Here is a 14,955-nt window from a genome sequence, read left to right as displayed (position 1 = left end):
TATGGCTGTGAAAAAAGCTAATGTGGTTTTGGGATGCATCAGGAGAGGCATTTCCAGTAGGGATAAGGAGGTTTTAGTACCATTACACAAGGCACTGGTGAGACCTCACCTAGAATACTGTGTGCAGTTCTGGTCTCCCATGTTTAAAAAGGATGAATTCAAACTGGAGCAGGTACAGAGAAGGGCTACTAGGATGATCCGAGGAATGGAAAACTTGTCTTATGAAAGGAGACTTAAGGAGCTTGGCTTGTTTAGCCTAACTAAAAGAAGGTTGAGGGGAGATATGATTGCTCTCTATAAATATATCAGAGGGATAAATACAGGAGAGGGAGAGGAATTATTTCAGCTCAGCACCAATGTGGACACAAGAACAAATGGGTATAAACTGGCCACCAGGAAGTTTAGACTTGAAATTAGACGAAGGTTTCTAACCATCAGAGGAGTGAAGTTTTGGAATAGCCTTCCAAGGGAAGCAGTGGGGGCAAAAGATCTATCTGGTTTTAAGATTCTACTCGATAAGTTTATGGAGGAGATGGTATGATGGGATAATGGGATTTTGGTAAGTAATTGATCTTTAAATATTCAGGGTAAATAGGCCTAATCCCCTGAGATGGGATATTAGATGGATGGAATCTGAGTTACCCAGGAAAGAATTTTCTGTAGTATCTGGCTGGTGAATCTTGCCCATATGCTCACGGTTTAGCTGATCGCCATATTTGGGGTTGGGAAGGAATTTTCCTCCAGGGCAGATTGGAGAGGCCCTGGAGGTTTTTCGCCTTCCTCTGTAGCATGGGGCATGGGTGACTTGAGGGAGGCTTCTTTGCTCCTTGAAGTCTTTAAACCATGATTTAAGGACTTCAATAGCTCAGACATAGCTGAGGTTTTTTGTAGGAGTGGGTGGGTGAGATTCTGTGGCCTGCGCTGTGCAGGAGGTCAGACTAGATGATCAGAATGGTCCCTTCTGACCTTAGTATCTATGAATCTAAGTGATGTGGTCATTCAGCAGAGTCTAGGCCACCCTGCAAGATTTTACTGTATCTGAATACAGTTAACAACAAATTGTTTTTACTGACAAAATTTAATGAGACTTTATCGGCACAATATGTTATACAAGCTTAGTCAGTGTATAAAGAGACCCCTCGGGTATCTTCAAAGGTTACGCTGTGGTTTTAGACCGGGTCTGTTTGTCATTAGTGTCCATTCCTGATTAGGTATCAGATTGCTATGTAGTGCAATGCCATCTCTGCTGCATCTCTCCTTTCTCCCAGTGCTCTGCAGGATGGTGCTCAGCACAAAGCAAGATAAACCACATTTAGATCACATCTGCTAACTGTGATTAAAGTCCTGTGAGAGGCCACTTGTTCCCCCTTCCTGCTAGACTAGAGGTTTAATCACAGTGAGGGTTAAATAGTTAGCTGACATGACGCTGTACAGAATTTGTCCTGTTCTTCACTGACCAACCCTTTTTTTCAGCATCATGTCCCTTAACATGACTGATGACTTCCCTGTTCAGCCACAGTAAAATTTCATAGACCAGATACAAGTGAATAAAAACTTCATCTATAAAGCAACACCAATGGCTTCAGTGGAGCTAACACAGAGATGAATTTAGTTCATGATGTCACCACCTGGACTCAAATAAAGTAGAAAGCCTGGAGCAAATGTCTGTATCAACATACTGTATTTTGTTTATTAGTCATGAACCAAGCTCAGTGCCTTAGTTTAAATTTCCAGATAATGAACCAGTTTGGTCTGTGGAATATCTCTGCTGACCCTAGTGCAGTTACACTATGGACAACTGAACCCATCATAAAAATATTAGCATTTATGATCAGCCAAATTCATAAAAATTGATTGAAGATGGAACCTGTTGTAAAACTAAGGAGACAGTATTGTAGAGCTAAAAAAAAAAAAACCCCATCTTTCAAAACATTCAGAAACTGTGAACAGACCTAATATCCTAAATTTTATTGCAACAATGATCCTCTATCTCCACAACACCATATGCTGTAACCAGAGTGATGTTGCACATTATACCAATGTCATAACCAAAATCTTAAAAACAAAAGCTTTACAAATAATTTAAGGTTCCATATGTATTCAGATTCAGGGACAACTGAGAACAATGAAAGCAATATCATTTGAGAGTGGAGTGGTCTCTGTCCTGAGATGTTCCATGCATGTCATTTCTACTATAGCCTTGAGTCCAGCTCTGTCAGTCAATGAAACAGGTTTGCATTCCTGTGGGCCAGATTTTTCTCTGGTTCACGCAAGTGTAAATTAGGTAATTCAGCTGAAGTCAATGGAGTTATACCACTGTAAAATCAGTGTGAGAGAAGGAGTGTTAAGAGATGGCCAAAAGGAAGCACGTTGAAATTATGAGTGACCAGTGAATAAGAGAGCTGTCTAATAAGACCCTAATCTGGCAGCTCCTTACTCGCACAGCTTGATTCTGTCTCCCTTACACTGACCAAGTCCTTTCACCCAAGTGGACTACTTGCACAGGAAGGTACTACCTAACAGTGAATAAGGGTGGCAGAACTGGGCCACTTAGTGAGTAGTCCCATTGATTTCTATTAGGGCTGTCAAGCGATTAAAATAATTACTTGTGATTAATCACAGAATTAATCATGCTGTTACAACAATAGATACCATTTATTTAAATATTTGTGGATGTTTTCTACATTTTCAAATATATTGATTTAAATTACAACACAGAATACAAAGTGTACAGTGCTCATTTTATATTTATTTTTATTACAAATATTTGGCATGTAAAAAGCAAAATAAATAGTATTTTTCAATTTACCTAATACAAGTACTGAGTGCAATCTCTTTATCATGAAAGTTGAACTTACACATGTAGAACTATGTACAAAAACAAAACTGCATTCAAAAATAAAACAATGTAAAACCTTAGAACCTTCAAGTCCACTCAGTCTTACTTCTTGTTCAGCCAATCGCCCAGAGAAGTTTGTTTACATTTGCAGAAGATAATGCTGCCCACTTCTTGTTTACATTGTCACCTGAGCGTGAGAACAGGCATTCACATGGCACTGTTGTAGCCGGCATCGCAAGATATTTACGTGCCAGATATGTTAAACGTTCATATGTCCCTTCATGCTTAAGTCACTATTCCAGAGGACGTGTTCAGGCTGATAACGGGTTCTGCTCGATAACTATGCAAAGCAGTGCAGACCAAGGCATGTTCATTTTCAATATCTGAGACAGAAGCCACCTGTAGAAGGTTCACAAAAAGAAAAGGAGTACTTGTGGCACCTTAGAGACTAATGAATTTATTAGAGCAGAAGCTTTCGTGAGCTACAGCTCACTTCATCGGATGCATTTGGTGGAAAAAACAGAGGGGAGATTGATATACACGCACAGAGAACATGAAACAAATGCATCCGATGAAGTGAGCTGTAGCTCACGAAAGCTTATGCTCTAATAAATTTGTTAGTCTCTAAGATGCCACAAGTACTCCTTTTCTTTTTGCGAATACAGACTAACACGGCTGCTACTCTGAAACCTGTAGAAGGTTGATTTTCTTTTTTGGTGGTTTGTGTTCTATAGTATCCTCATTGGAATGTTGTTCTTTTAAGACTTCTGAAAGCATACTCCACACCTCGTCCCTCTCAGATTTAGGAAGGCATTTCAGATTCTTAAACCTTGGGTTGAGTGCTGTAGCTATCCTTGGAAATCTCACATTGGTACCTTCTTTTTGTTTTGTCAAATCTGCAGTGAAAGTGTTCTTAAAATGAACATGTGCTGAGTCATCATCCGAGACCGCTATAACATGAAATATATGGCAGAATGTGGGTAAAACAGAGCAGGAGACACACACTTCTCCCCCAAGGGTTCAGCCACAAATTTAATTAACACTTTTTTTAACGAGTATCATCAGCATGGAAGCATGGCCTCTGGAATGGTGGCCAAAGCATGAAGGGGCATACGAATGTTTAGCACACCTGGGATGTAAATACCTTGCAATGCCGGCTAGAAAAGTGCCATGTGAATGCCTGTTCTCACTTTCTGGTGACATTGTAAATAACAAGCAGGCAGTATTATCGCCCATAAATGTAAACAAACTCGTTTGTCTTAGCAATTGTCTGAACAAGAAGTAGGACTGAGGGGACTTGTAGGATCAAAGTTTATATTGTTTTGTTTTTGAGTGCAGTTATGTAACAAAAAATTCTACATTTGTAAGTTGAACTTTCATAATAAAGAGATTGCACTACACTACTTGTATGAGGGGAATTAAAATATTATTTCTTTTGTCTATCATTTTTATAGTGAAAATATGTGTAATAAAAATAATATAAAGTGAGCACTGTATACTTTGTATTCTGTCATAATTGAAATCAATATATTTGAACATGTAGAAAAACATCAGAACATATGTAAGGGACTGCGGAAGACTTTGTTACGGCCTAGCTAGGGAATTTCTGCTTTCTCGAGCCGAAAGACACAGCTGCTTTGTTATTACGGGATATAGATAGTTATTGAAGGAAATAGCTGCTTTGCATGGCTCTTCACCAGGTAGCGGAAAGCCCACCTCTTTGGGAAGTACCTAATTATATATTCATGAGCTGTTTTTGTGTAGTGCTTATTAACGCTGACTGTCTGCCCCTCCGTTGGACTCCGTCCCAGGCAGAGCTCTGGTGTGCTGGGTTCCCCGCCTTCGTGACTGCAACGCTTGGAGTCCCCGTTGCGGGTGGGTCACTAACCTTCAGTAAAGCCAATAACTCACAGCTGTGTGTAAGTCTCGTTTTTCTCAGAGTACTCCTGCCAGATCTGTGGTGCTTCGAGCACCGTGGCCCCGAACAACATATTTAATAAATTTCAATTGGTATTCTATTATTTAACAATATGATTAAAACTGCAATTAATTGTGATTAATTTTTTGAGTTAATTGCATGAGTTAACTGTGATTATCAACATCTCTATTTTCTATGTTAAATTATTTTCTTTGCAAATTTTTTATTAAGATTTCTGAAGCGTGTTAATGAAATCCTAATAAAGACCAAAATATGTAGCCATACTATTCTAGGGATTGCATGTAGCTTAGGCTAATGTGACTTATAGGTGATGAGTAAGGAACATCTTCCAATAATTAGAACTTTGTGTGTTTGATGCTTTTCTTGATACTACCTTCTATCTAGTTAATAGAATCATGGTGAATTATTCTTCACCAGTTAGTCCACTTAGTCTAAGAGAGAACACTCTAGCTGTATTCAAGCTAAACTAAACTGACTTGTCTCTCAAACCAGTCCTTTTTGTATTTCTGTTACAAGAGGATTTCCTAAAGGAAAAAAAAGAAAGAATTTTAAGTTTCACCCCAAACCTCCCAGAAAGCAAAAACACTGTCTCTCCATCCTTACCTGCTCTGAGCAAGAGGGACACTAGTGAGATACAAATTTCTAAGACTTTTGTATCTAGGGAATTTGCCCCAGTTCCAGCCATTGATCACCTTGCACCAAAGTTGCTGAATGGTGTAAAGCACAAGTTATATGGTGGAGTTTATCTCTGCTGGGCATTGATTGCTGTAATCAGGATAACAAATGTAAAGTTGTAGACTGTCCAGTGGGAATTATTAACCCCTGATGAAATAATCCATGATTAAGGGCCTACTTGAATCACAGGATGATCTAAAAATAATTATGGCAGAGTTGCGGACAAGACATGGAAAATCGTGAAAAAGTAATAATGGTATTTATTAATTGTGGTAATTTGGAAAAGCCAGAGAAAACCTATTTGTTTAAGAAAAAATTGCTGGAATGATATGAACACTCAAGTATTATGTTATAACTGCTAATTTTTTTTGATAACCAGATATTTTGCTACAGCTATATTAAATTCATTTTTTTTAAAAGTGACTGTTACAATATAAAATTCAGAAGACTAATAGTCTTAACACAACTGTTGCAGAAATCAAGTCCAGTCACTTTAGCCTTTTACATTTACAGGTATTGAATGTTGGTGCAGTGCTAACTGCATTCTCAAAATGTATGCAAAATTATGGACTGTGCAAAGTAAGCTAATTAAAATAAAAATTGCAGAGGAAGCCTAATATTGCAGGATTCGCAGTTTCCACAGTATTGCTATGAAGTAGGGCCTTATCCATGAAATTTCTTCAAAAAAGGCCAAATTGTGCTTGGCCTTTATGTGAGTGCATGGCAGTGAGGGTGGAGGAAAAAAATGTAAGGAGCCTTTCCTAAAAATTGTGTGTACAATGTAAGGACAAGCAGGATTGCTTAGGGAAGTTCAAACTCTGCAATCCTTGGGGCACACAAAAATCAAAGAGGGGTAAGAAGGCAGTGAGCAGATGGGGATGGCCACATCCTACAATACACCTGTCAGTCATATAGATGGTAGTAAGCTACATGCCATAAAGGGGGTAGCAGCAAACATGCAGCCTCTGTGCCCTGAGAGATCTGGAAGACAGAATGCCTCCAGGAGCTCTCCTGGGGGCAGTACAGCTCCTACCAAACCTTCAGATAGGCTATGCCAATGACACAAAAATTCCAGCTTCTGAATTGTGAGGTCTGTAACAATAATGCTCCTCTCATTCCCACCAACACAGAATCTGTGAGTGAATTGTAAAAATATCTTCCAAAGATTAAGTAAGCAATATTTGGCCTGTGACATTAAAATAACTTTCTCCAACAGTCTGCTAAAAACTATTACATGTTTGTACTTTGCAGAAAGAATATTCAGCATCTTCAGATAAATATTCTAGAACCATTACATTCTTGAACCTCTTGGCCATCACTCAAACCTATTGGTCTTGACTAGGATTTTAAGAGGTGTTAATATGTTCTAACACTCTAAAAGTTTGATGTAGATAAGGCAGTTTATACACTAGGATAAAAAGTGTCTTTTAAAATATGATTACTAATGAGATAACTATTTAGTAACCCAATAGAGATGGGGTAACTTGTTCTTTAACATATGTTGGCAGGTCAAGCAGAACACTTGGGGGTAAGTCTAGAATACACAACCAGCTAATACATGTTAAGCTACAACCTGTCCTATCTGCATTAAGATTTTAATGTGTTTTTAAAACCAGTAGAGCTGGATGGGATTTTTTAACCAGTAGAGCTGGATGGGATTTTTTCAACTAAAAGATTTTTCATTGGAAATGCTGACTGTGAAAACCAAAACTGTTCATGGAATGGTTTGGTTTGGATGAATTTTTCAACCCTAAAAAAATGAGAAAAAAGTTTCAAAATTGTCAAAATGTTTTATTTCAACATTTTCTAAACAAAAATACTCCAGTTTTCTGGTTCAAAGTGTTTTCTTTTTGTTTCAGAATTTAAGCTATAGTAAAAATAGTTTTTAAATTAAAAAATTCTCAAAAATAATACTAAACATTTTGAAATTATTATAATGAAGTATTTCAATTGACCTGAACCCATTTTTTTTTGTGATAATTTGAGATTGACTTTTTGTCCTGAATCTGTACAAGAAAGATTTTTAATATCTCAAAAAAATTTCATGGGATGTGAAAACTGTTTTCCACCCGGCACAAATGGACAGGCCCTTATAGCTAACACATTCTAACAGCACACCTTTTATCTTAATCAACACAAACCTCAGATGATTTGATAACATGAATGCAGGAAAACCAGGTGAAGCTGAAAGTTTTATGTTAAAAGGTTGAGGGAGGAAACACAAAATGGAACAAAACGCAGTGGACGCAGAAAGAAGAGGATGAATATGAGAACATTTTAAAGCCACAAGATCTGAAAAGAAAATGCAATGATAAAGAAGCTAATGGAACTGACAACAAACTTCTTGGGATTATAAGTGAGCTCAACCAAGATTGCAAACTCCTTGTAGCAGAGACTAATTTTACACTACATTTGTACAGAACCTGGAACAACAGAACTCCAATCCCTGACTAGAGATTCTGGGTGCTACTGTAATACAAATAATATATAATAATAAAATAAATTAATGAGAAACAGAAATGGAAAGATTTGGATTAGAGACTGAAATTAGAAGTTAAATACAATAATCATGCACCAAGACTGAAACACTCAATAAGAGCCTTTAAGTTGTATTCACAAAAAGTGGACAAGAAACAGTATATGAATTCTAGAGTCCTGTGAATCAGAAATTGCTTGCAACCAAGCAAGATTAAGTACTAGCACACCTGAAAAGAAAAGCAACGTAGTTTCAGAAGAAAACTTTGAGGTGATGAAGTTCTTCAGAGTGAAATAGGTAATTTGAGCACTTTAAGTAGAAGTGTTAGTTCATTTGTATGTATGGACTTCAAGTGGGAATATGACAGAAAGAGATGGAGTCCAAGACCTCTTTGAACTTTATTGAGTAACCAGAAAAAAATAGCAAAGCATTAAAAGATGAGCCAGGGACAAGGACTTTTTTTAAATTCATAGCTGAAATATTCAAAATGGCTGTAATTTGTTTAATGTATCATATTCAACATCAAGGACTATCTCATATAAAATAAGTCAAAAGAAAGCATTAATGCCCAGGCACAGATGTGTAGTATTGCTATGACAGTGGCACCACTAACATTTGTACAAAGGCCAATTTTCATCCTATGGACACCACAAAGGGCCACATGCATACAGTAATCACCTCAATGATCCAATAAAGCCATACAGTGACTATTCCAATAACTATGTCACATACAGTATTCATAAATTACAGGACATTCCTGTGCGCTTCAGAGCGACTTCCCCCCATTATGGCTAGTTAACCACCTACATCAGGCCCATGCTGAGTTTATAAGTTTTATTGTGTCCATAATGCACAGCACATGGAAAACACTATTAAAAACTAAACAATTCCACAGACACTAAACAAGTCAAAGATACCAGTCCTTGCCAAAACCAAGGAGAAACAAATTTGTAGTTCCTAGGCCAAGCACAATATGGAATTAAGATGAACCAAAAAAAGGAGAATGTTTGAAGAAGCGAGTTCATTTCACTTTTAAACTCTTCATATGGTGTGCTCTAGATCACACCTATGATATTTCAGATGGGTGGCTTTCGTTTTCATTAAGTTAGGGAGTGGTTTTAAAATCACATTAAAAATAGGGTTCAACCTTCACATGGTGAAACTAGTATCCCTCCATAAAACAGGGACAGCAATGATTAAAACAGTGAACATAAGAACATAAGAATGGCCATACTGGGTCAGACCAAAGGTCCATCCAGCCCACTATCCTGCCTGCCGACAGTGGCCAATGCCAGGTGCCCCACAGGGAGTGAACCTAACAGGTAATGATCAAGTGATCTCTCTCCACCCTCTGACAAACAGAGGGTAGGGACACCATTCTTTCCCATCCTGGCCAATAGCCATTAATGGACTTAACCTCCATGAATTTATCTAGTTTTCTTTTAAACCCTGTTATAGTCCTAGCCTTCACAACCTCCTCAGGCAAGGAGTTCTACAGATTGACTGTGCGCTGTGTGAAGAAGAACTTCCTTTTATTTGTTTTAAACCCGCTGCCCATTAATTTCATTTGGTGGCCCTTGGTCTTTTATTATGAGAACAAGTAAATAACTTTTCCTTATTCACTTTCTCCACACCATTTATGGTTTTATACACCTCTATCATATTCCCCCTTAGTCTCCTTTTGACAAGATGAAAAGTCCTAGCCCCTTTAATCTCTCCTCATAGGGGACCCGTTCCAAACCCCTAATCATTTTAGTTGCCCCTCTCTGAACCTTTTCTAATGCCAGTATATCTTTTTTGAGATGAGGAAACCACATCTGTATGCAATATTCAAGATGTGGGCATACCATGGATTTATATAAGGGCAATAAGATATTCTCTGTCTTATTCTCTATCCCTTTTTTAATGATTCCTAACATCCAGTTTGCTTTTTTGACTGTCACTGCACACTGCGTGGACGTCTTCAGAGAACTAACCACTATGACTCCAAGATCTCTTTCCTGATTATCTGTAGCTAAATTAGCCCCCATCATATTGTATGTATAATTGGGGTTATTTTTTCCCAATGTGCATTACTTTACATTTATCCACATGAAATTTCATTTGTCATTTGTTCTTCACAGTCTCCTTTAGTCTTAACTCTCTTGAGCAGTTTAGTAGTGCGCTTTTGAAGGGGGAGGAACTAATGAAAGAAAACTGAATGACCCTCAATGTTTATAAAGCAAATGCAAAGGAAAATGAGAACTAGTTACAAGAAAAAACTCTTTCTTAGCTGTAAATTTACAGAACGTTTATTGTGCTGGTGGTACAGAAATTAATCCAAAGCCAGCAAAATTTCTCAACTTAGAGAGCTCACATGTTGTTTTTTTGTTTGTTCTGCTTTGAAAGAGTGCTACTTGCCCACCAGACAGGTTTTTGCAATCTCTCATAGCCATAATACTGCTAAAATTAAGTAAGATTTATTTATGTTCTCTATCTTCAAGGCAATCAAAACTTAACCAAACACTGTACTTTCTCCAGCCAAAGCTTTTAGTAAACCTCATCATTCAAGCTTCTTGTGTGATGCTTTATACCGTAACATATATTGTGTGTCAGATAGCCCCATAGCCCTAGAAATGGTCAAGTCTATTTTAAAAATGTATTTGTTTACCCTTGCGTTAGACTACCTTACTGATGACTACAACATACTTCAAGACTCTTATCTGAGTGCTGCTACCGATGAAAAAGATTAGGTAAGAACATGTTGTATGACAGAGTTGAGTAACTAGTGCAAAACATTAATAGTCACTTTGATATTTAACAAAATTCACTTTGGCCATGCTTATACCCATTCCACATTCACCTTGAATGAGAGAAATAAACACTCACAAAGAGTTAATTTCAAAGATGCATGCACAAATATTTCCAAAACCTGAATTTTAAATTTGTATATGAGATTTTGAACCAGAAATTCTTGGATTCTTTACCAATCAGGGGTTAGAAACAATCATGTGACTTCTGACTACCCACAACTAACCAACATAGCTTGAATAATAAATATTCCATGAAATTACAAAAAAGTAAATGAATAATTTTGAAAATCTTAATCTGCTCTTGGAATATCAATGAGCAGAAAGTGAAGTTATAACCATTAAATACATTTTTGATTTGTCTTCTCAACTATAATGTGCTATATTATGTTCCAAATTCAGAGAGACTCATTTTGGGGTAGATATTTAGCTGGGATAAGACCAGCCTTCTTGTTTGGAGATGTAAATTGAATTTCTTGCCATCCCCCCAAAAAAGAGTGGGTTCATTCTGGGTGTAAATATTCGTTCTTGGTGTAAATATTAGCCCTTAGATGCTAAACTGTTTGATTTGTGGGCATAAATTCTTGCTCGAGGAGAAAAGCCACAAGATGTATAGACAGCCTTTTGAAATCAAGATGATGTCTGCCTTCTTTGTGGTGCTCATATTGACCATGCAGAAGTTACTCTACAATACACAAGGTAGGACCCTATGTGGCAAGCCCAAGGTCACACCTTAAGTACCTGGGAAAGATGCTCTCCTGTCACCTATTTGTTGTATCAACTAGGCAAGGTACTAACAAGCTTCAACAGGACTTTATTTTCAAAGCGGAAACCTCTTTACCAAGCTGCTGCTGCACCCTCTGTAACTGTCTCCCAGCCTCTCAACTCCTCCCCGCTCCTTCCTGTTTCCTGTCCTTTCAGACTCCCAACAGCCAGTGCTCCCAATTCTAATAATTATAAGCAACATCTAATCACCACACTATTCCTTTGCCTTACTACAATAAGAGCTATCTTCCTTATTTCTCAATCCTTAACATATATTCAGAAGTTATAATTCCATCAAGGAGTTCTGGCAGTGCTATAAAACGAAGATGGATGCTTGAGAGGTAATCACTAGAATCCGACAAAAGAATTATAAACTTTCACAGAAATGAGAAAATTTGTCTTGTTGATTTTATATATACCTGGTTTTGATGCATTTTCAAGCTCTTCCATATCTTTCTCTATTCTTCTTCTCTTCCCAAATTCCACCGTCACTAGGAGCAGTGCCTCTTTTTGTCTTAAATGAAACTGAGTGGTCACCACCTGAATGACTTATTTTGCAAATCCTGCTGGAGCCGCCATCTGTTTTGGTTGAATCTTGTATTCCCTGATCTCACACCAGACCCATCAGTATAAATGGTGCATGTTCATAATTAATCGGCATGATGGCCTATGAATTATGAGATGGTTTCACATGGATTTTAGTGTATCTAACACTGTGGTTCTTGTACTACAAAACCAAATTCTGCACTATTCAGTACATGACAAATATTTATAATAGTATTAACAAATAACTCTAATCAATGATAGACAAATCTGGAATGGGAGATTATATATCTATATCTCAAGAAGTCACTGAAAATCAGGGCATTATTTACAGATTCCTTGTTTAAAAATGTAGTAGATATTTAAAGCTGTGTTTTAGATTTGATGCATCATTATCACCAAAATGATGCAAACTGCATGGTCACACCTAATCTTTGCACATATGAATGTTTGGAAAATAAATGCTTGCTTTGAGTGGAAGTTGATAGCTTTTCTTTATATATCTGCTGTTGTCCTAAATCAATTATTAATCTGTCAGTCATTGTCCTTAAACTATTTTGGTTTTACAGAGATGCTGTTTATTATAGTTTAGGTTATGGTGTGCAGAGCAGTGATAAAACGTTACATAAGATGATTTATCTCAGTCATTATGCCTTGATGATATTTACTATACAACAACAGACTGTTCAGTAATATAAACCCTATTTTATTTTTTATTAAATTAATTTTCCATCCTCCTACATAATTATCTAAATTCTCTAAACTACACAGATATAGCTCTTGGCACAACATTGTATACTGACAAGGGAATGTTTAAAGAGAAATGTAGCTGGATAGACTCCTAAAATACTCAGGGAACTGACTTATGCATTTGGGTAAACTCAGTTACAATACAAGAGCTGGATAAATAGTGTGAAAAATTGTTCATAAACACACTTGCAAATCTTTTTCAGTTTGGCAACATTCCCACCCCTTTTACTCGCTTGTTCACCAAAAAAAAAAATATTAGGGAATGGCTGTTTTCTGGGTAATACCCATATGCAACCATATAGATATATTTACATTTGAGGCAGAAATGTTTGACCCCCTATTTATACAGTCGGTCATACAATCAGGGGGCCGATATAATAACATGTGACACAGCTGATCAATCACACTTCATGAGGAAATAGTCAGATATATGGTTGCAGTGAATGATTTGCAAGCAACCCAGTGCCTCAAATATGTTCACAAAGTATTTGTTAAACAATAACATGCAACATAACACATACATTCATAAAAATCAGACTCCAACATGTGGCCCATTTGCACCTGTCCAGTAAAGAAAAGGGGCTATAAAACCTGATGGATTCAACCAGCTGAGGATTTTCTTGGCATTGGGGAATCCTTAGGTGATGTAGAAGTGTAGGAAGCAAGGCCAGGAACAATGGGTACAGCTGGGGTGAGTTTCCCTGTTCTTCAGAAATTCAGGGCTGGCAGAACAGTCCCTGATAGCTGTTCTTGCCTGGCATAGTTCAAAGCAATCTTGAAGTTTTTCTAAACTGTGATAGGGAGCAGGCTGGCATCAAGTCAGCCACATAACTAAGGAACTACAAGTAGAGTCTTTATACCCCCTACGCCAAAGCTGCATCCAGTGTTGATTGAGTAGAGCTAGAAATCTGGCTCATATCTCTTCAAGGATAATTTGGAACAGGAAGAGTGCCAAATTAGCTATTAGTGATTAAAATTATTTTGCCCAGCACTACAGAGAACCTAATCATCATATGCTTGATTTTTTCCTGTTTGAATGTGACTATTGTTTCTAGCTATTCTGAAGACTACAAGTCCTACCACCTGATTATGCTTTCTCTTACACTGACTACAGTGAAGTTACTCCTGATTTACACTAAAAACAGTGAGGAGTTTTTAGTGTAGAGACTAACAAATTTATTCGGGCATAAGCTTTTGTGGGCTAAAAATCCCTTCATCAGATGCATGGAGTGAAAAATACAGTAAACAGTATATATATATCACAGCACATGAAAAGATGGAGTGCCTTACCAAGTGTGGGGGGGCAGTGCTAATGAGTCCAGTTCAATTAAAGTGGACGTCACCCATTTCCAACAGTTGACAAGCAGGTGTGAGTGTCAGCAGAGGGAAAATTACTTTTTGAAGTGACCGATCTACTCCCAGTCTAATTAGGCCTGAATAAAGACAGAAGGGCATAGGGCTTACAGGAATCCCCCTGGTCTGGTACTGACATTCTAGTTAAAAGCGATCATGTATGGTTTCTACTGAAAGCCTGTGTCACACTGGTCTTCACAATCTTTGCAAAACAGGTGCAGATAATATGCAAGGAGATTTATTTATATATACACACACATATACACACATACAGAGAGAGAGAGAGAGATTGTAAATTACATTCTCAAGGCCTTGTATTGAATTGCAGGTTAAGACAGATTTCACAGCCGGAGGTCGGAGTCACTTATCTCCCTAGCTGACCATTGTGTATTGTGTGTCTTACAATAGAAGTCTATTGGCATATTGAGTCCAGTGCTAATAAAGAGTTTGTGGTGACTTCAGAAGGAAAATTAACAGTAAACAGTGTGGGAAGGAGACACCCTCCTTTGCAGCAGACAACAGAGAATTAATCTAATCTCTAGGGGGTGCAAAAACATACCCTGGAATCCTTCATGGGGGGAAATAAGCTGCCAGTGACCTTTGCCTCTTGAAAGTAGAGCCTCAGCCATCCTGGTTAAAAAACACAGAGAAGGACTTTTGGGTAAGCAGCATCTTATTAGACAAGATGGCTTCTTGGTGAGTTTCACCTATAGAATGTGCATTATGATTTCATTTTGAATGCAACCCTTTGTTTCCTATATTTCTGTTTGCTAGCATATGAATCTCGGTTCTTTGTTAAATAAACGTACACTTGCTTTTCTCTATA

Source organism: Dermochelys coriacea, chromosome 5 (genome assembly GCF_009764565.3).
Source record: "Dermochelys coriacea isolate rDerCor1 chromosome 5, rDerCor1.pri.v4, whole genome shotgun sequence".
NCBI lineage: Eukaryota > Metazoa > Chordata > Testudines > Dermochelyidae > Dermochelys > Dermochelys coriacea.
Note: the sequence above shows the minus strand (reverse complement) of the source record.